General features: G+C 39.3%; 1 long non-coding RNA gene across 1 annotated transcript in view; it reads right to left on the reverse strand.

Moving 5' to 3' along the window:
• LOC139691194 (uncharacterized) overlaps positions 1–21,537 on the reverse strand; it is a 281,641-nt gene that overhangs the window by 114,674 nt on the left and 145,430 nt on the right. The window contains exon 2 of the long non-coding RNA XR_011701572.1: positions 21,261–21,363. This is a non-coding gene — a long non-coding RNA (uncharacterized lncRNA). The remainder of the gene's footprint in view (positions 1–21,260; positions 21,364–21,537) is intronic.

Raw genomic sequence — 21,537 nt, forward strand, 5'->3', positions numbered from 1 at the left:
TTTTTTTCTCATTTAAAACAAACTGGAATTTGAGAATTATCATCGTAGCTAGACTGCGGTTTAGGAGCAAGAAATGACCTTGGGGAGATATCAATTGAGTTCTGCAATTGACAGTGTTTAATCATAACAAACACCTCACTTAGGAACCACAATAGACGTTGATGAACTTGGAAAATACCCGATGATTGAGAAATGTATCAGTTTGACTAAAAAGCAGCTAGGCGCATATTTAGAAACAGGGTAATTATTTCCCTCAGTTTCCCAGAAGCGGATGTGGAATCAAAGAATCTTGGTACTAGTGTTACTGAGTGTTACGTCAGGTTCAAGAGGATACAACAAGGTAAATGGTTGAGAAAATGAAATATAGAATCATTAAACGTGATGAATACGAAGAAATAGAGAAAATTATAAGTACGTATTGAGATATGAGTACAATTCAAGAAAAAAATGAGAGTATATCAAGAAGGGGTTGTCGAAAGCCGCAAAGGAAGCTATAGGCACAATTATTTGGAAAAGTACAAGAAAAGTATGGATCATTTTGTGATGCTTCGGAAGAAAAAAGTTAAAAGGAACAAAAAATATGAACACAGAATTAGGCCGAAGGAAGTGCGAGGAAAGAAAAATAAACTAAGGCTGAAAATATTATGGTGAAAGAAGCATGATAGAGGGCACAGCGCGAAGATATGTGGCATTAATAAAGGAATAAAGAAATAGATGCTGTGTACCGAAAGGTGAAAGAACTATAAGGAGTTAAGAAGAGAAAATAGGTGGAAAGTATTAAAAATAAAGCAGAAAAAATATTGATTCAAGCAAGAAAGATTGAGGAGAAAGAAAAAATGGAATGAATAGAAGTATAACGATAGTTGGCCAGAATTTTTCTGCATTGGATAGAATTTGAAGTAAAGGATAGCTTAGGTCCAGACAAAGATATAGGATAGGTTTGTAAATGGAATTGAAATTAAATAAGGTCATGAGGTCTGATAGCATTCCCGTGGAACTACTTGAGAAAATGTGAGAGGAAGAGTTTCAATGTAATAATTTGTAGCATTTATGAATGAGGAATTTGGCCGGAAGCTTTCGTCAAATTAGTGAAAAAATTCCCCATTTTAAAAAGGGAAAGGAAGCCCATATGTGAGGACCACAATGCGCAATAATTTTTATTTCGCTGCCAATTAAAGTGGTTCTCAGATTCATCGATAATATGATTAAGAGCTAGAAAATTGGTTGAACGTACTAAGGGAATGATCAGTTTGGGTTCAGAACGGGAGGGGTATGCGTGATGCCACAGCAGTAATGAGGTCACTAACAGAGAGGTAGAATATAATCAATGTGAATTGGTCAGTTTTGTAGATTTTAAAAAGTCTTTAAGTGGAGTAAAATGAGTAAATTTACCGAATTCATTGAAGAAAACAGGAGTGGATTGGTAGGATAGGATATTTATCCTCTATCTGTACATGTGTCAGACTACCCAGGTGAGATTGGCGGATGGAGACTGAGTTTGGGTAGTGCTAGGAGGAGGAGGAAGACAGGGGTATTCATTATTATCTGAGCTGTTAAACTTATACACATATTCATAATTTCCTCCTCTGTGTGTGGAGGAAATTATGACAATGGTATGGGAGGAACTAAATAGAGAAATGGAAGTCGTTGGATAATGCATGAGATCTGTCAGGTTTGCGGATGATCAAGCTTCATTTAGACAGTCCGCCAAGAGGTCACGAAAATTGTCGAATGCAATAGAAAATCAGTGTAGTAGGTATGAAATGAGAAATATTGTGATCACACAAAAACTGAAAAATAACTGTTTTTTTTGAAAGAGGAGAGCTAAGATTAACGTTATTAAAATGGATGATACCTATTAGTGGGGGGAGGAACTGTTAATCTATTTTGATGGCATAGAAACGTTTTCTCAAGAAAGAGAGAATTAATGGCGGGGTCTTTGAGTAAGAATGTTAAGGAAAGGCTGGTTTAAAATTTGACATGGAGCGTGGCCTTCTACCACTTGGAAACTTGGTCATTGATAAACTTAGTTTAGAGGCTATTAAGATTTTGCTAGGGTAAAGGATGAAAAGAAGGCAAAATGGACGGATGTAAAATCAAAGGAAGTAATTTAGTTCATACTGAGCGAGGAGAGAGTGCTTTGGGGGAAATCCAAAGAAGACCGAAAATATGGATGCAGAGTATTATGGTTGATGAAAGAATTCTGTAGACTGTGATGAAGGGGAGGAAGTTAAGTAAGGAAGGTTGGGAATGGAAAAAGGGATGTTGGACGGAAGGGAGATAGAAAGCATGCGGAATTGAAGAACAGTTAATTGTAATGTGGGTTGTCTGGTTCAGCCAAATTAGGGGTAGCTATGACATTTAGGAGTGTAAGTCCTTGATTTGTCCTATGTGCTTGCTTATTCATCTCCCTCGCAGGGGTTTTCCTTGAGTTTATGTTTCTAACTAATTTATTGTACCTAAAGTTGTATCCTGTCCATCTTTTTAACTTGCCATAGCTCCACAAATTCCTTTCCTCTTCTATTCTTCTTTATACTTCCTCATTCTTCACTTGCCCATTTAATCTTTAGTGCTCTACTCCAGAAACATTATTTGAAGTATTATTATTCTCAGACTATTTTTCCAATGTTTACTGATCTGTAGAGTTCTATGCCCTCAACGAACTTTTTGTTTATCTCCTTCCTTGTTTTAACTTCAGGTTTTTTGAACAGGATATTCGCCTCTTCTTCATGCAGAAATGTGTAATAAAAATTTGGAGTTCTAATTCCCTAAAATTAAAGTATTCAGGCATTTAATATTGATGTTTTTTGGTATTGTGAAAATAATTATCCCGTATTATATAAAATGAATATATACATCTGATTTATCAAGCCCAGAACGTAATAACTTTGATAAATAAAAGGATTATTATTGTGGTGGAAAATAAATATAACTTGGGAATGGGCGTTGAGGGAATGTCGGCATTTTAATCTGTTGAGCTTTAACGAATTACCTGCAGAGTTAAATAACATAACGTTTTATTAAAAATTAAAAAGGATATGTCTCATAGGGAATGGCCAAATACAAAGGTTAACGAGCGGATGACAAAAGAGCAGAATGAAGGCATTCAAAAAGTTTCATAGTCACTGACTAAAAGATAAAATCTAATAAGTTCAACAACTCTATCCCTAAAAAATATTTTTTCTTACGTTAGCAAGTTTTTTTTTATCGTTCAGAGGGACTATACAACTGATTTTAATTAAGATAAATGTTAGGTACGGTAGATCCACTCATATTTCAAGTAAATTAATTGTCTCCTGAAAAAAAACCATATGCCCTTACTGGTTAAAATTCGTTGTTTCCGGAGAATGTGATAAGGTTAAAGTTAGATTCTTCTTGAAGATTAAACCCAAGGATATCTTCTTGTAATTATTAAACCTTTTCAGAAATAATCTTCATATACCATAAGGTATACCTCACAAATTTTTGGGCTTGGCTTAGACTGAAAATGGAATTGGTAATCTAGCCTTCGTAACCCCTTTCTGTGATGGAGAGAAGAGTTTGATTATTAGTGACATGGATATATTTATGCAGCTCCCCTCGGAAATCAGAACTTGTGTTCCGAAAAAATCACCTATTATTAATTTTTTATGCAGATAGCTAGCTGTAGATGGATCTTTTTTTGGTGACACTTCAATTAAAGCCATTCGTAACAGCTTCCCATATACACCAAAATGGTTGACCTGATTTTACAAACGTTGAACCACTCTTAAAATTTTACATCACCTTGAATACACAATCCTTTAATTATTACGTTCTTTAGATAATAAACACTTAAAGCATCTTATTAACTTACACCACTGAGCAAGTATTATAATGAGTAACTTTCGACTTTGTGGAAACATTATAAGCGCGAACCCATAATTTAAAAAAATGATGCAATCAGTTATTCACATCTGATTTAATTTTAGGTCACCTTTTTCCATTTAACCGTGTCAGTAAGTCATTCACTAGAAACACATTCTATCAATGGACACATCATCTCTGGAAAATTGCACTTATTATTCCTCTAATTGACGAACATTTTTTTATTAGCGGGGACGACTCAAATGAAGGGAGAAAAAGTGAGCAAATATGAACCACTACTGGCTGCTATCCGTGAAAATCCTCGGACAATACCAATTTTCCCAACTCGATTCCGCATTCGACAATTCCAGTGATTGTTATTCCTCAAAAGGTCGATCTAAAGGATTCCTAACAAGCGCAGATGTGGTTGTGTGTGTTTGAGCACTGCGAGGGTGAGGAATGGTGTAGGGAAGTTGTATTGGTGTTCTATGGTGGGTGAGCGGATGGTAACAGAGAAGGAAGGGTACAAAGGAAAAAGGAAGGAAGTGAACACTTAGAACAAGCCGGAGGGTAGGTAAGGAAGGTGGGAAAGAAGGGGGTTTGTAGAAGGCAGGGAGGATTCCTTCCTTGAGTCGGCGGCGGTCGGCCTTTGCTTAGACAATGGGAGCAGCCACTCACTTGGGAAGAGTCACGTTGCTTTCTTCTCTTCCACCCCGGCCCCTTCAAACCCTTGCCCGCCCCCTTCCATGCACCACTCCCTCTCTCCCTTTCGCCTCTCGTCGCATCTACCCCAACCCCTCTTCCAGTACGTCCTTTTGACGTTTGTTTTTAAATTTCCAAGCTGAAGGGCAGATCGACTTCACCCTTCGTGCTATCAACTGATTCCGCCTTCTCCTTTCCTCCTCCAGCCACCCCTCCCACCTTTTCTTCCCTCACCCCTCGCACTTCCTCTCCATGCTTCCCTCCTTCCTTCGCCTCCGACCCAAATTCATCCTCCCCGCCTCCCTCGTACATCCTGATATCCAATTCAACTTCTCTTTCTCTCCCGAGACTTTGGTTACTCACTCGTCCTCATTTCCTCGTCGTTAATCTCATTCTCTATTTACCTCTATTCATATGCTACCCTACCGTAAGATTCCGTGTGCTTCCGAGCAGAAATGAATGTTTAGATCGTTAATATGGGGTTGCTCAACAGATCTTTTGGAAATTATTTCCCACTTTTCTTTGCCCCGCGGCCTTTGTAACAAGGAGACAGGGTGACTTTGCCAGAAGAAGTCGAATTTTACGTTTCAAGGAGAGAGAATACTCTAATTTTGGCGCATTAAGAAGCACCAGTGGTCGTGATTGTGTTTTTACTGCCTTTAGTACCTCATTCTACAACGCTTTAACGAAGTACCCTTTGTTCTAAGGAGTATACGAAGTAATAAATATTTTACTCGCCGGAATATTCATGAGCCAACTTGCCGGCTTGGTCGAAATCTTATTCTCTAAATTATTTACGTAAGTCGATGCTTTCCTGGGTTCATTGAGTAATAATTTTAATTACTCCAATAGAACAAAAAACCCATCCGAAAATAGTTGTAATAACTTATTTTCGTCAGTGTATATGCATTAGGGTCGTGTATAAATTAAAGTCATCACTATGTAATTAGAAAGTGATTGCAACCAACCTACTTTCAACTTCCAAATTGATTCGGGGGCCTAAATGTAAATGTAAATGCTACCGCCTGAGGTATTAAACAAAATGGATTTGATAAACCCTTGCCTATGAGTGATGCATACCCAAGAGTGAGATGGCTTTTAATCCAGAAACGAGACAGGCTTCTTTACAAATCATCTAGTTGAAGGCTTTTGAAGTCTCACTTAGTCGCAATACGCATTTGGATATTTTTAAATTCATATACGATGCCCTATTTGCTCTGCCAATGCTAATATTGATTTTCCTTGTTCCCCCCCTTTAAAACTGGAAAGAGCGAGCCGATCAACAGGCGTTTCAAGATTTACCTCGCCTGCGCTTGGCAATTCAGATCCAAGAACATGTTGAATCCATCGCTGTAGGAATACATTTCCTCGAAGCCCGAGAGCCTCTGTGCCAACCACACCCGGAAACACGAGCTCTCACACCGCCGAATCCCCCTCCACTCCTCCGTCCCCTTTTACGTCTCCATTCGATCCCAGCCAATCGCCCTCCTTCCGCGTCCCTCCCCAATGCTTCCCTCCCCCTTGCGCACATCCCCCTCCCTCCTTTTCCACGGCATTCCACCCTCATCCTACAGCACCTATCCTGCCCCCTCCGCTGCTCTACCCCTCCCCGTTTCCTTTCATTCCTCACTTCTCGATCTCTTCCATCACGCTCCCTTTTCTCTCTCTCACGTGTGCTACTCCTTTTCTCCTTTCCACTTTCCTTTCAAGTCTCCTCCCATCTTGTTCCTCTGATCACCCTCACACCTGTCTCACTTCAACTACCTCCCTCTCCCCTCCGTCTTCGCAGTGCCTCCACCTTAGCTTGCGCAATTCTTCATCTAACTTTTCTTCGTCGTTTCAGATTCAGAGTTGGCCAGAAATAATGATGGCACGCCTGAGAAACATCCTTTCGTAGGCACGTATTCGCTCACTTTGAATGTAGCAGCATTTGGCATTGACACTCCATCCCCTCCGCATTCCTTCCGGTCAAATTGATTTCAGCTCTTTGGGAATCGTCTCGGAGGAGATCACACGATAGCGTACGACGGCGACGAGGGCGCTCCTGCTCTCCATTATCACCGAGATAAAGTGGGGTGTGACTCGATAAGTTAAAATGTGGACCCGCAACATTTTATACGAAAATATATCAGCGCACCACTGGTTAGAAAGGAAGTAAAGATTTGGTTGCATATCACTCATACTCTTTAGAAAAACCTGAAAAGACATAAGTGATTATATTCTTTTGGTGGAGTTTTCGATTTCGGAGGTTAAATTTCAATCTTCATAAGTGTTCAAAACTTTCATTGCTTCAATATTCACAATTTGTCCCTCCTCTTTGATTCTCCTTTGTTTTCGTAAAAAATGGCTGATACTCGAAAATATGAAATTCAATTAACGAGCTCTTACGCTCGTTTTCACATTTACTCCCTATTATTTTATTGCTTGAGATATGGATCTATGCACATTTGATAAAACTTTTTTCATTTTCTTTTGTCTCTCTTCTTACATTTTCTTCCTCCACTCCTTTATTTATATTCCATGGTTACTTCATTTTCCATATATCAAGTGTCGCACATCGAACGTCGGCTGCTATATGCATGACAGGAAGCCAATAACAATGTGTTCAAGGCTTTAGGGTGCTTTCTCGCGTCGGAACGCGAAAGAACGCCCAAAATCCTTAACCATTATGGATCAACGCCACGGAAACCTCAGATTTCAACCAATGACACAATTGTTGAGAATATTTTAAGAAAGTGGCTGTGAGGGAAAAGCACACGTGAATTTTTAAAAATGTTCGAGAGATAAATCATGTTTCCAAGTCAATTAGTTTTCTCGATCATCCCTGACAAAGAGATTATTTACCGTATCTACTTAATCGTGTCAATTACTCAAGTGTCATTTGCCTTCCCTTTCAGATGACGCACATAAATATAGTTTCATTAATATACTATACTCATAAGGGTGCGTAATAAAGTAATTTTTCTCACGGGCCCTTACACCTCCACTCGTCTCCTCACTAAGCCACCCTTCCTCGCTCCCTCTCTTCCCTCCCCCCCTCCTTCCCTCCCTCCCCCACCTACCCGCCTAAATTTCTACCGCCGCCGCTTTTCTCCTCTCACCCCATTCCAATCCCTCTTGTACTCTTTCCGCTGTCTCCAGTCTCGCCTCGGGCGCGCATATCTCACTCCGGATTCCCTCCTCGTCCTACTCTATTCGCCCCCTCCCCCGCTGCCTCTCTCCTTCTCCCCTCTCCCTCCATCCTTCTCTCCCCTGTCCTTTCCCTCTCGGAGCAAATCCTCTGTGTAAAATAACGTCCTTTTTCGAACTGCTTATTCTCTTGGCAGCGAAGTCATCCGCTTCCTCCTCCCTCTCCCACTCTCTCATCTTCGTATCTCTTCTCTCTTTTTTCTCTCTCCTTTTTCTTCTTGCTTTCTCCATCTCTTTCTCTTCTACTCGCTTTATTCAGTTCTCCCTCTTCATATTTCTCTCTCTTTTTTTTCTTTCTCCCCCTCACCCTTTCTATCTCTATCTCCCACCCTACCTCTCCCTCTCAAAGGGAACCAAAAGGAAAGGAAGATGCTCAAGCTTAATGAAGTGTAGCCTCGCGTTTGTTCGCCGGAGCTTAAAACTCGAAAAGGATGCGCGGTGGCTCCTACGTATACGTATATATTTTACGCCCCGCGCCTTTAAATGGTGGTTAAAGAGCTGTTTGCTTGTTTGTTTGTTTGTTTGCGTCAATAGAGTAAAGAGTTTATCTACACCCGACCTCTTCCTCTTCTCACGTCTTCTCTCCGCCCATCTCTCCCACTCGTCCGCATCGGAAAGCTCCCTCAGTGTTAAACATCGTTAGGTTTGCATTAATTTTAGGATAACTTTTTCAAGTGCGTGGCACGATCTGTCTCATATTCTCGGATAAAGTTTTGAGTCGTAAATATATCATCTTCCCCTTGTCGTACATGGTGTCCTTAAAGGGAAAATTCAATATAAATGATGGCTAAAAATTTAAAAGATGTCATTTTCAAGCAATAATAAAATGTACTAACATCCATTCTATGAAAATCATCCGGGAATTGGCCTTATGTGGACGAATGACTAAAATCTGCGAATATGGTTCTTGTTTGAATTTTAGGAGTTGTGACATCGACTTAAAAAAATTCAACTTTTTATAAAACTATTTCACTTCCGATTCCACTTCCGCGAATTTTTATCGACGAATAATGGAAAATATCCTCCGATCGGATTTGAAAAAGAGTCGAGTATTCATTTTGCCTTCAATAAAGTCACGTAACACTTTCTTTCGACATTTTTCATGAGCTATATTTGTTACATAGATATGACATAATTTTTACAATTTTTTAAGCATGTCTCCCTAGTCCTTACTATTCATAATATACTTTTGGTCGAAACAGAATGGAATCACACAAAGTACACACTTAGATAAATCGAAGAAAAAATTTTCGGACAATCTGTATTGAAATCCCGTTGAATTAACTTATTTATATCTTTGCTTTTCAACTCCAACAATGTTTCACCAGAGAAAGATTTAAGACAGATTTTTTATTAATGCCTTGAACTATGTTGTCACCCTTAACCTCATAGACTATCTTTTGTTCTTCATTCTTTCACCCTGATTCCATTAAAATTTCACATTCCACCTCGCAGGGCATTGGCATCATTCGAGTAAGCCGAGGTCATTGGAATGCCTACTGCGGACGGAGATTTGAGGGCGTGAAAAAAAAGACGGTTGAGAATAAAGGATGCCGTTGAATGACGAATTTATGTAAGGAGAGAGAGGGAGAGGGAATGTGTGTGCTCTCTGGCGTCAAAGTAAATCTCCACGACGTGCGCCCGAGTGTTTGGCCTCACGCCTCGTGGACCTGATTCTGAGTTGCCCCGTGCACGCATTTCGCTCCCTCCACCCCCAATCCCTCTTTCCCCCGGCGCACTCTTCCGCGCGTTTGCAATCCAGGAAGCGGTGGAACGAGAGTCACACACACGAGGCCTGCAGACGTTCCGCCACCCTCACGGGCAGAGCGAAGAGGGCAAAGGGGAGAAAAGAGAGAGAGATAAATAGGGAGGGACAAAGACAGAAGGAGTGAGCGAGGAAGTTGCTCCTTACGGGCATTCGTTCCCTTGTCGGCGAGAGTGTCAAATTTTAAAGTCATTCAAACGCCTCGCGGTGGAATTCATTAATTCCGTCACTCGTTCCGTCGTCGCTGAATGCGTTGGAAAGGGGGATAAAATTTATTTGAATCAGTCATGCCCTTTTCGACCCCCGATCCCGCTTTCTGAACCGCCACCTCCAGAGTTTACCCATTCACGCGCTGCCTCGCCGCGTTCGTGTTTGCGAGAGCAATGGATGACAATTTCGACTCCTAAATTCACCCTCTCCATCCCCTGTCTCTCTCTCTCTCTCTCCCTCAAACCCTTTCCGTACCCCTTATCACGCCTCGCCATTCCCTCCCTCCCCCACGAATCCCTTCGAAGTTGCTCGGATGTGTGTTAACGACGGGACTCGGGGGCCAATCTCGTGACTAAGAGGAGAGCACGGCGAGGGAAATGGATTAAGGGAGAGTAATGTAATGGGTACGAGGGGAAGATGGGGTTGGTAGGATGGGCGCAGAGTCGTGGGCGAAGTGAGGTGTAGGATGTAAAGGATGGACGGTTTAGCTCGGGTGGAGATGACGGCGGTGATTGGGAGCCGAAGGAGGGGTTTGGGGAGGGGGAGGAAAGAAGAAGGAGAGAATAACCATGGGTGATGGTGAGGCTGTTTTTGAGGCGCGAGTGATAACTGCGCAACGGTTGAGTGGCATCAGAAGGGGATGCGGAAACTCATCGAAGATGCAATCAGGGTCGAGATGGGGTACGAAAAATAAGTTCCTCGCCTCGCGAGATCTCGGGTCACACAATAAGAAAATGGAGCTAAGCCACGGTTAAAATTTAGAGCTTTGAATGAAAATGTCCACCGACGATGCTGCGTGCTCCAGTGTCATAATACGGAAGAAACTTCCACTAAATCTGTATTTGGGCGGATTTTAAGAAACCGACCCTCCATTATATTGTTAAACTGTAATAGAATGAAAATATTTTTGAATTAGGTTCTTATGTCTCCATTGAAAACTCGCGTAAATCTCTTGATAATTTTAAAATGAAAATATTTTGTGACATCTGGGAAAACATATTAAGTCAGCCTATTTACGAGGGTAAATTCAATTAATAAGTCGCAAAACTGGATTGAGGCAGTATTAATTAAAGTAACTTCCTTAAATTTATTTTGATAGCCTACATACTGGGGGCTAAGTCGCGACTGCACGATGGATGTTCCAAGTGTTCCCAATGAAAGCGTTCATAACAGCTCCCTTATTTCTCTTTCTGATGTTCCCTACTTATTTATTGACTTACCCTCGTACACTCCTTCGTTAAAAGAAATATTTGATTGGAGGCGAGATCGAGGATGAAATAAAACGTCCCCGTCACATAAAATACGGCACTGCTAAGTTTCGGAACAAAACAGGATAATGAGGCGCTGGATGAACGTTTCATGATAGGACAAACAATCTATTTTCTGCGTGCACAAAATTAAAATGGTACGAAAAAAATCCTCAGATCTATTGAAATGGTATAAAAAAACGCACCAGTTGTCCTATTTAATCCAAGCTAATAATAAAGCACTGATGCAAGTGTTTAAGCAAAGACATTTGACAGAATGGATAAGAAGAACATCAGAAATATCTTTACAGCTAAAGATACGTGTATATGGTATGCCACGCTCGGGCACGCCTTTAACAGCAGTTGGTGCCAGCAGTGAGCACTTAGAGGATTCAAATACAAACTCGATTTGTTCAATTGTGTAAAGTATTTATACACTGTAGCTAGACTGTCTTTGAGTTTCGCTATTGATACATATTCAATTCAATTTAACTTGATCCACGGTAGTCTTCTAAAACTGAATAAGGAGAATTTAGAATATTTCATTGAAACCAAACATAAGAACACGCACGCACATAACGTAGGTAGTTGGAGGCAGATTACACACAGATTATGTAAATAAACGTTATTAAAAATGGAGTGATGACATGGAACGTACTCATTTATCACCAATAAAGTTGATGATAGGGAGAGAAAATCTAAGCAAACTCAGTCGGTAGGCCAAAGTTCATGGAATCCGTTGAACCACATCAGCGTTAGCCCTCCTGCCATCGGGCATCGGGCAGGGAACTGAGCCGTAGGGAGCTATTTTTTAGAAAAATATTCCATTGAAGAATAAATGTGTGCTCATTTGGATAATGAAATTTAAGTAACGACATACAGGAGTTACCATCGTAACAAAGCCACCCTTTCTTATCCCTTTTGGGGAAAAAATATAAAAGTAAGTATGGGAGTCTACAAATCACAAGCATTGATAAGACGCACAAAAACTTAATTCCATGGAATATGTTGTCTTATAATTAAATAACACATCATTACTTTGACATAGCGTCTGCCACTAAGGGAGAGAGTGTAATCCTGCATGGGAGAATTTGATTTTTAGAAATGAACAAACTGCAACGCTGATTAAATTTATTACCAAATCGTTAAGTGTACAATGAAGGAATTTGATATAATTGAGGCTCTACTTCGATATTTTTACTCGATACATATATAATGCATTTTCTACCGAATTTTGTGGATTTTACGGGATATTTTGGAAATGTCATCAGTTTCTCTTGAAGTATTATAGCTCCGATTTCTTGTAAAAATTTTAAATACTTAAGCTGAAATAGTTTTTTACCGGATACGTGGAATTTCTACCCAATACCTACTTTTCTTTGTATTTCACTAAGCAATGGAAAATAATTGGAAGTTGAATATGCAGTCAATTCAATGTGGAACACGACACCTTCCCTTTCATCTCAGGATTTAGTCCTTGATATAGTCTAGTACACTCACCTTTACCATATATATGCTAACAGAATTAAATAATTTTTGGGATTTCTTTGCGACTCTTTATTTGTTCTTGCCAAACGTATAACAAGGAAACCCAGTGTGGCAAGACGAAACTGTTGCTAACTAGGCGGAGTAAAAATTCCAGAATCCAAATGTTTATTTAATTTCATTACCTTTAGCAGTTTATCCCTGAGTTAGAGAATATATCAAGGTGTAAAATATTTAGATTGGTTGAAGTTAGCAAAAACTTCCTTTTTTCTTATATATACCCACAGTTTGTGTCGATAAATAATGTCTCCTTGCGTCAAGCGTGAGAATTTTTCACTTCAGAGTATGGGAGACCAGGTACATTCCCTGTACCGCTTGCGGTTTCCCTCCAATTACAAGTTCCCACTAATACAGCCTGGGGTAACATGAGGGTTTTTAAAGGAGTCAATTGGATTTGAACCTCAAACTAAATTATTTTAAAACGGTAGGTCATCCGGTAAGTAGCTTAACTCACTCTCCACGAAGCTAACATGCCACCAAACAAAAGATAACTCTGGGTAGAAAACAGTGACTAAAATTCACCGATTTTTTTCATTAGCCGATGTAAAATGCTTGCTAACTGGGAGACGTGAAGTGAGAGCTGGGACGGAAAGGCAGTGGGAGTGTTGCGTGCCGGGGACAAAGGGAGAACAGGACAGGACAGAGGTGGATGACAAAGTGGAGAGTGGAGAAGGCACGGATGAAATCTGAGCAGGTGCGCTTAAATGGGGCGACATGGCCTCAACGCGACTCGCTAAATGGCCTCGCCTGGACGCTTAATTACATACTCCTCGCGAGAATGCGTAAAAAAAAACTAAGCTAGGATTTCCGGAAGGCGAACTCCCATCTCCCCCTTATCTCCCGCCGCACTCAGCGTTTAAAGCAGTATTCGAGGACCACGTGACATTTGCCGCCAATAGAAGCGGCCGTTGACGACCGAAATAAGGCCTGGCGCATTCCACAACCGGCACATACACACTCACACATAGCTCTTCCTCACGTTCCAGAGAGAGAGAGAGAGGGCACCGCTTTTATTTCCTTCATCCGGGAACATCTTCGTTGGATGGCCCCCGTTATTTTGATTGCAGGTAAAGCTGTTTGCGCTAAGCAACTGACCAGAGATATTTTTAACCACCATTGTTTCAAGGACAAAGGTTTACAAATTAAACGAAAGAAATAACGATGGAATTTAGACTTTAAAAAATATAAATGCCTTTTAATAGTGAGATTTCGCTAGGGAGATTGGAGCCGATATTTATGGATAATGCGCCGCCCAAAATACAGTCCCTCCCGGGCCCGAGATTAAATCTTTATTTTGTGCAGGAGCTTAAGTAGAGATAGTAGGACGGGTGTCAATACGAAAGAGAGGGATAGGATGGCAGAAAAATTGTTTCAAGATCAATTTAGCTCGAATATTACATAGTTGTATGATACAGAATCAGGTGGTTGGCCACTTTCGTGATTTTTAGCATACCCTAGAAATATTTTCCTCGATTCTGACTTGATAAATAAATTATGCAGGCATGCGACATGATATGGCTTGAGAAAAGGGGTGCATGGAGACCGTTAGGATGAAACTTGGTGCAATAGACTTAAGAATTTAAACATAATTAGTCACTGGTACAGAAAAGTATACTTGAAGCTATAAACGAATATAATAGAGGCGAATCAAGTAATAAAAGGCTAGTTTAGTGCGGAGTAAATTAGTAATTTTTTGTGCTACTTAAATTAGTCAATTTTTAATGGCTTTCTCTTAAAAAGGAACCGCACGTGTGTATGCATGCGTATACCGGTTTAGGGTCTGTCCCAAATATAAGGAGAATGATTTAATGATAATGGAATGATTTAGGCGTCATCCACCAAGAGTTTGTGCCTCGGGGATAGACGGTGAACAGTAATGTTTACGTGAAAGTCCCCACAAGGCTGCAGAAAAGAGTACAACGCGTCAGGAAGGAGATCTTTGCCAACTGGAGGCTGCATCACGAAAACGCGCCATTCCACTAAAACTTCTTCGTGATCGACTATTTGGTCAAGGACAGGGTGGCAACGCTGCCCCAGTTGCCCTACAGCCACAATATGGAACCGCCAAACTTGTTGTTGAAACCAAGAATGAAAGATGGTACAGAAAGGCAAACATTTTGGAACGCTGGATAACGTTAGAGAGACTAAAATGAGCTGACTGAACGAGGTTCTCGTTGACACCATCCAGAAGGCGTGACTAGCAGGTGCCTAGAAGGCGCAACTAGTAGAGGCAATAAAACGGTGTGTTGATGTGCTAAAGGGTTCTATTTTGAAGATTTTTTTATTTTTAATTTGATCTGCTATAGATATATTTGTCTCCTTACCTTTTCGTGCAATTCCTACTGATTTTTGGGACAGACTTTGTATTCAAGATAAAATATTGTTGTGAAGGAATGTAAATAAAAACTACTCAAGTATCTTGAACGTAGCTAAGGAATATAGGTATAAATAAAAACTTTTAAGGAGGCAACGATGAATTCTTATTCTTTAAACTTGGCACCTTCTTGTATTCATTTAAAGAAATTATATATAGCACTGATGTTAATCCTTTCACGGTTTTTAAATCGGGCAGATTCAAAGGAAGATTCCATGTAAAATACTAATGAATCTGTGTTTAAATGTTTACTTGAGGAAAAAAGTGACGAATGAATGTGAGAGTTTCAAATTTGATTCGTGGTTCCGTGAGAAAACCTTTATTTGTCTCCTTGCATTTTGGTGTAAATTAACATTACGTGGCAAGTGATACCGTTTCCGCATGGCTCTATCATGAAGACATTTTATGAAAAGGAAATTATCTAAGTACATATTCCCCATATAATGAAACATTTATCAGTACAAATATCATCTCGTAAGAGATGATTTTTGTACTGGTTGGGGGAAGATAAGCCCATTTAAGCGGAATTAATCTGAGTGGGTGAAGGGATTTCTCCTGAAACACTCTTTAAATTGAAAGAAGAGTTAAAAAGAAGAAAAAATAATTCTGTACGTGCATTTAAGATCATTTTGTCTGTTTTTCATTTCAATTTATAGTGTTTTTCATGACGAGTTCAGTCCGAATTACCGATAAAATACCATTTTGTGAAGTATATTTGTAAGATCATTGGGATAGGATCGAAGGAAAAAATGCAAACAGAGATGTGAAATGGCTGTACTTGACATACAAGTATGTACCTTTACATTGTCAAAACCATTGCATAAAACGGGCTATAAAACTCCTAATATGCGCTCCAAATTGTTCTCTATTTAATAACATTTATCTATGTCCCATGATTATATGGAGTTCTTATCATTTTTTAAATCACCCACGATCATTACTTATTCGGGATGGATTTTTTGGAAATCTTATCAGCATCGCCCGCTATTATCAAACGTCTCCGGGAACGATTTATAACCAGCCTAGAATTCGTGGGTTTGAATTCTCCATATGCCGAAGTTATACCCTTGTCATTAGTCACCGTGTAAGGTATGGAGAGACTGCCTTAATCACCGCTATATCTGCCAACCAAATTGGCACAGCTGGCTAGATGATTAATTCTGTTTGTCTGCATATGACAAACTGCAATCTCTCGCTAAACGTCTCTTTGACTAGCTTTGTACTATATTCCAAAATTTGGAACTTAATAAGTTCTTTTCCCACCGGTCACAGCATTCCTTTGTTAACATTTTATCTTGATGGTACATTATGTCCATAATTTTGAATCTATCGAAAGTTACTGACCATTGAGGGAAACTGCCGGCATTTTCGTATGGTACAAGTAGTGCGTATAGCATTTGTAATATCTGATTGTAATACAGGTTTGAAAAATCGTCAATTATTCAAAATTGGGATCAATTTATATTTCTTCGCAATTTATTTCCAAACACAAATTTCCGTTTTTCAATTCAATTTAAAAGTGGTTATTATTTCATTTTTGTTACCTCTTTTTGAAATGTCTCATTTTAGGCTATGATTAGAAATATATGGATGCAGTGGTACATTTTCCCCAGTTACTAGGTTAACGCGTTTCAAAATTCTTATTTCCTTCCTCCTTTGCATTGAAAATGCATCGTCCCCTTGTCCCCTCCTTATCCTCTTCTTTTCTGTGAAGATAGTCTTCCCTTATAATTTTCAAAATACTTTTCCTTTAAAAATGTATTGATCCAGAGTGTAGACAGTTCATCGATTTTTTTACCTGGGTATTATTTTTAGACGTTTTTCCTGTTTCACCGTTCAGAGTTACTGCAGTTGTGTCGCCTGGTCCATCGTCTTCATTTTCATATATACTCTTCGATAACGTGTTTCGACAGTATTAAAGAATCTTTTCTGTTTCTTAAGTTCCTTAGCAAGAAATTTATCTGTTGAATTAAGTGCATTTTTCAAATTCATTTCCATTTTCCATTCATCAAATCCTTAAACAATGGCTTTGAGTCTTCCAAGAATTGTTAAAACTGTTTGAAGAAATGGTTTGCAAGAAACTACGAGTAATTCATTATGCTTATTTTTTTAATGCACTGTTTGATACAAAAGAAAAATGTCGCCTCCTGCATTATCAATCGATAAGAAGTTTAATGGGGAAGGTGGTTCGAAATGCTTTAATTCCATCCATTTTGCAGACATTTTATTCTTTAACGCGGTTGAGTCACGACCATCTGTCCCGACCGATAACACAAATCAGCGTTCGACTGCATGGGTGGATATGTGGAGGAAAGCCTTGCCAATTTGGCAAATCCCCTCTTCGACAGGACTATCACAGCCCTCTCTACCTTTCGGCGTCCCCGCGTACCTTCTCCCCTTCTCCGTGCTCCTGACCCTTTCCCTCTTCGCCCTCCCTTGACCTCTCCACTCAATTGTACCCGAGGGACGCATAACCTTCCTTTCTCCGACTCTTGGGGTCGGCTCGCGTGGGTTTCGTTGCTTGGGCGGACAGTAGGTGCATACTTGCTCCCTCGTGAGCCATTTCCCCCGCCAATTATTCTAATAATGCCTCATAAAATGTTCCTGCAGCGTGGGCAACGGTGAAATAAAGACTCCGAGCCCTTTTTTTATTTCAGCGCTAATGCTCACCATTCGATTCCCTTTGGAATCTTCTGAAGTAATCATTGCAGGCAAGAGGAATGCGTCTGCTCTGCAAGAAATGGTCAGTTTCATTTGTTGTTTCAAGTCGAAAGTTTGGTTTAAATTTAATCAAATGGGCACAGAAAAATTATTATTCGTCTTCCACTAGTGATATCTTTTCCACATAACAAGACACTTGCTAGTTATGTTTGGGAATGTCAAACTATGTGACACAACTTGCTGCATGAACTGTTTTGCTTAAACAGGTAATCTTAAATCTAAAGAAATAATTTCTCGCATCATTTTCTGCTTCTTTAGCATAGGTTCTTTCACAGATGACAAAATATCAAGCTTCAATTTTTGAAATGAAAATGAGTTACGAAGTAAACAGAAATGCTTTAAAGCCGTGACTCAGTGCTTTTACTGCTATTAATATTCTACTAAAATCATTGTTATTTAAAAAGATGTTTTCGGAAATTTAGATTGAAGTTTTCAGCTTAACAATTTCCAGTTCCGAGTATAAAAACCTCATTTTCAGAAGAGTGGCCGCTCATTTATTCGTCTAGACAAGAAATAAATATTTGATATTATTAGGGTATACTTATAATGGGTTTAACAAAACCAATGCCGCAATTAACGACAGAACGTTTCAAAACCTATTTAACTCTCTATTTTACTTTGTAGATGATTAATAGATGAGGGAGATATTTTCTTATAATCTATTTGGTCTTACAACCCTTCTTCATGTAGTATGCCTACAGTAGCATGATTCGGACAAGTTTATTCCCTTGGGATTACTTGATACCGAAATACGTATATGTGCCGATACAATAAGTTAAAATTACAAGTACAAGAATTTTAGATTAGTTAGTAAATGTAATATGATATTAGCGTGTCGCTAATATTTAATAACTACAGTTTACTTCAAAACATCGTCTTTTATTGTAGCATTTTTTTTTGGTCAATAATGATTTCTTTAGTCAATTTTATACAGTAATCATAAATTCATAGTTGCACACTGCGGTTTATATTATTTTTAAAGTCATATAATTAACATAAGAAAGGAAAATCGTTTTTTTTAACTTCTAAATAGGTCAGCAGACTTTCCGAAATTTAATTTTTTTATAGGGTCAATTATGGAATGGAATATATGGAATACAACAGTCATTCTTCTATAAATGAAAAGTGCCTTTATACATGCCAAATGAAAAGTAAGAGTAATGAAAGCACTCGTAGGTCGTGGATGAATTTTTTTCGTTTGGGGTAGGCGAAATCTGCGCGTGAATCAATACCTCGTTTCGCGCTCGGTCGAGTGTGTCCGCGATACATTTTGGCACCCAACCGCGCACTTAACGCAACTCGTTGCCCATAAAACCTACATGAGTGGACGGCAGCGTCCCTCCCCGATATCGGCTCACCGCACTCACAAAATGCATTTTTAGATCCAAATATTTTAGCCTGTGAAACAAATTCGGGATTTTGCAATTGAATAATTTTTTGTCAAAAAATGTTAGTCCTATAATGAATGACCGAATGAAGCAGTCAAGTAATAAACTCTGTCTGCTCTATAGGGCATGCAATTTTTCCCATCAATTATGCGGAATTTTTAGCCCAGGACGGGATTTTCAGCAGAAAAAGAGCAAAATTGGACGCGAAATAATGGGTCAGATTCGATCTCGAGGGTATTAAGGCGTGTCTGGAATTTTCATTGACAAAAACTGCCGCCAAATAAAATAGGCCCGTGCTGTGCATTTTAATTCCGCTGAAATCAATTGAACCCTAAAACAATCACGACATACTTCTACAGTCGCTCTAAATGGGGTCTCTTATAGCTACAGTAGAGGAATGCTGGAGAGAAAACAACGGAGATTCAGCTAAAAATTACCAAAGGAGGAACCCATGGGGTTGATAAATTAGGTAATATGATGCAACTGAAATTTTTTAAATATATAAATTAATATATATTCTCTTTTAAAACTTTTAAGGGGGCTGGTCATAAAGGAGATTTTGAACTATTCCTAACTATTCTTTTTGAAAAATATTTAGTTAAAAGATTAATGTCATTATCAATTTTTACTACATAAGGAAGCGAGGGAACAATACAAGATTGTTCTTCAGAACATAGGTACCTGTATTTTATGTACCGAGAATTTTCTATGGACACGGCTTTACACTAAATATTATTTTAGTAGAGAGAACATTATCATTCGGCTGATTAGTTCTCCCGTGCTTTTATGGAGATCGGGTCGGTATAATCGTTACTCCGAGGAACCGGGTTCAACCCTGGAGGTGGTAATAATTTCCCAAGGGATCCAAATATCTACTTGGAGTACTATGTGAAGAGAACTTGAAGTAGTGTACGCCTTTCGTCGGATGGCACGTTAGATAATGCCTTGGCGTCATTCCTTAAGGGTAGGCTGATGCCGGCGCTGGGTTTCTTCCCACCCTTACCCCATTCCTTTAATATCTTAGCTCTTCCAAATTTTCAACCTATCCCTAATAGTGCAGATAACCTTAGCTGTCGGTTACCTCCTCTTTAATAATTTTTACACCACATTCCTAAAATATACACAAAAATTCCACATTCTGTGATTTGCTACATAAAAATCTTTGGCCGGAAAAAATATTATTTGAACAGGTGTCAAAAAATTATTAATGCATATTATCATAATGGAACTATTACCCTGGGTACCTTTTGTGCATTGAGATAATATAATAAACCTCCCATACTCAGAAATTCAGTTTAAGATTGTTGCGTGACTTTTACGGAGGTGTTGATGGAAAGTCAAATACTTGCTATCATTTTCGACCCCTCTATAACTGGCATGTAGGTATTATAAGCTCTTTTATCAACTACTGAGACTTCAAATGTATGAATTTACGGCCATGATTATTCCACATTGGTTCAAATTCATAATCTGTGAAGGAAGCCGTTACTAAAAAAATATTCTATTGCCAATCTATGGGTGGAATAAAGAGCTTCATTTTTACCTATTAAAATATTATATTAAGGCGTATTTCTGTTTAAGAAACTGGTTTGGGTTTGTCCCAGAAAAATTAAAGATAACGTTGTCCTAAAAACGCAATTCAAAGCCATGAGAATATGGTGGTTTATTTTGAAGGAAATGTTTAATTATCCGAAGATATTACCTGAAAGTCACCTAAATTTAAAAATATATCAAAGTATAAGTTGCAAATATATTACATGCCAATCAATATTACCTAAAAATCAGGCGTACTCTGTAAGATCTAGTTTTATTGGTGGCATCACTCACAAGTCACTTATCTATCAAATCAAAAATTATCTAAAACTTAACTAAAAAGTCTGCTGCCATACGGCGATAAACGAAGCTCAAAATAGTCTCCATTATACATTGGAGTCATTTGCTACGGACGCGAGGTAAATCACGAGGATTGACGTTCGAGACATGAATTCAGCACTTCTATATCCTCACGATGGTAAATTTCATCGCGCCCCGAAGAAGCAGAATACAATCCGTGGTTGAGAGTCAGGGCAATAAGGCTTGGTCGCTGATGCCTCAAATCTGAAATCTTACTTTGTGCGGACGTATACACGCATATAACCGTGAGGGAGCGTGGGGAATTATCCAACCGGATCCGCCCGGTAACAATCACCTGGGAGGTACCGCAAAGCCGCAGCAAAGGAATGCCAAAATGGGATAGTCGAGCATTTAAGTGACCAGGTGGGTGGAAGAAACTTCTGTTGCATTGATTGGGATACCTTCGTCCTTCGGGAGTCCTTGATCCTACGACCACCTTGGAGCACACCCCGGTTGACCCAGGATGCGGTCACCACCGCGTAGGCTGCTATGCGGCAAAGTCACCTGAAGAAAAATACGCAGAGCGTGTTAATGTACAAAAAATCAATCTCCCAAAGGGAAATTTTCAAAGATTGGAATTAATTGAATTTTTACAATATGCAATGTCTGCCTAAATTATTGATGCTTCTATATCGATGTATTATATATTCTATTGATGTATTCTAAAATAATATTAAC

This window comes from Hetaerina americana, unplaced genomic scaffold (genome assembly GCF_022747635.1).
Source record: "Hetaerina americana unplaced genomic scaffold, ioHetAmer1.1.p SCAF_30, whole genome shotgun sequence".
In the NCBI taxonomy this organism is placed as follows: Eukaryota; Metazoa; Arthropoda; class Insecta; order Odonata; family Calopterygidae; genus Hetaerina; species Hetaerina americana.